This window comes from Chelonoidis abingdonii, chromosome 2, assembly GCF_003597395.2.
Source record: "Chelonoidis abingdonii isolate Lonesome George chromosome 2, CheloAbing_2.0, whole genome shotgun sequence".
Taxonomy (NCBI): Eukaryota; Metazoa; Chordata; order Testudines; family Testudinidae; genus Chelonoidis; species Chelonoidis abingdonii.
Genome location: NC_133770.1, coordinates 129,323,069 through 129,325,151, shown reverse-complemented (window position 1 = coordinate 129,325,151; position 2,083 = coordinate 129,323,069).

Genomic DNA, 2,083 nt, shown 5'->3' with positions numbered 1-2,083 from the left:
CTAATATCCAACCTAAACCTCCCCCACTGCAACTTGAGACCATTACTCCTTGTTCTGTCATCTGCTACCACTGAGAACAGTCTAGATCCATCCTCTTTGGAACCCCCTTTCAGGTAGTTGGAAGCAGATATCAAATCCCCCCTCATTCTTCTCTTCTGCAGACTAAATAATCCCAGTTCCCTCAGCCTCTCCTCAGAAGGCATGTGCTCCAGCCCCCTAATCATTTTTGCTGCCCTCCTCTGGACTCTTTCCAATTTTTCCATATTCTTTTTGTAGTGCGGGGCCCAAAACTGGACACAGTACTCCAGATGAGGCCTCACTAATGTTGAATGGAGGGGAATGATCACATCCCTCGATCTGCTGGCAATGCTCCTACTTATACAACCAAAAATGCCGTTAGCCTTCTTGGCAACAAGAGCACACTGTTGACTCATATCCAGCTTCTCGTCCACTGTAACCCCTAGGTCCTTTTCTGCAGAACTGCTGCCTAGCCATTTGGTCTCATCTGTAGCAGTGCATGGGATTCTTCCGTCCTAAGTGCAGGACTCTGCACTTGTCCTTGTTGAACCTCAATAGGCTTCTTTTGGCCCAGTCCTCTAATTTGTCTAGGTTCCTCTGTATCCTATCCCTACCCTCCAACATATCTACCACTCCTCTCAGTTTAGTGTCATCTGCAAACTTGTTGAGGGTGCCGTCCATGCCATCCTCCAGATCATTAATGAAGATATTGAACAAGCAGCCCCAAGACCGACCCTTGGGGCACTCCGCTTGATATAGGCTGCCAACTAGACATGGAGCCATTGATCACTACCCGTTGAGCCCAACGATCTAGCCAGCTTTCTATCCACCTTATAGTCCATTCATCCAGCCCATACTTCTTTAACTTGATGGCAAGAATACTGTGGGAGACCATATGAAAAGCTTTGCTAAAATCAAGGAATAATATGTCCACTGCTTTCCCCTCATCCACAGACCCAGTTATCTCATCATAGAAGGTAATTAGGTTAGTCAGGCATGACTTGCCCTTGGTGAATCCATGCTGACTGTTCCTGATCACTTTCCTCTCCTCTAAGTGCTTCAAAATCGATTCCTTGAGGACCTGCTTCATGATTTTTCCAGGGACTGAGATGAGACTGATAGCCTGGTGGTTCCCTGGATCCTCCTCCTTTTTTTTAAAAGATGGGCACTACATTAGCCTTTTTCCAGTCATCTGGGACCTCCCCTGATTGCCCAAGATAATGCCAATGGCTCTGCAATCACATCCGCTACTCCTTTAGCACCCTCAGATGCAGTGTATCTGGGCCCATGGACTTGTACTTGTCCAGCTTTTCTTAACAGTTCTGAACCACTTTCTCCACAGAGGGCTGGTCACCTCTTCCCTATATTGTGCTGCCCAGTGCAGTAGTCTGGGAGCTGACCTTGTCCCATGTCCCAGGCCTCCTTCCCAGGACCTGGATTTGCTGCCGTGATACCATGGGTAAGATACCTGCTCTGGTGGTGGCTACACACCCTCAGGTTCAAGATGGTGAGACCCTTCTCAGTATTGGCTCTCCTGTCATGTTTGCTCTCCCGCCCCTAGAAATCCAGCCTCATGACCCTCTTGTCTGACAATATCTTCCTGTGTTTGGCCCTCTTTGCCCAGGGTCCCCTCTTCGCTTTCCCCAGCTGCTCACTGTGCTCAGCTCCAGTATTACTTGTGGCATGACCAGCCTTCTGCTATCCTGGTTCTGGCCCTGCAACTCCCCACTGTAGTTCAGTCCTGGCTCACCATCAGTGTGGCTGGTCTCTGCTGCTCTGGCTCTGGGCTGCTGGTCCGCCTTCAGCTTAGATCTGCCTTTGGGCTGCAGCACTCTCTCTGGTTCTGCCTTAGGCCACGTCTACACTACGGGATAATATCGAATTAGCTAAAATCAGTTTTAAAAAACTGATATTATAAATTCGATTTCATGCGGCCACACTAGGCACAGTAATTCGGCGTTGTGCGTCCATAGTCCGAGGCTAACGTCGATTTCTGAAGCGTTGCATTGTGGGTAGCTCTTCCGTAGCTATCCCATAGTTCCCGCAGTCTCCCCCGCCCCTTGGA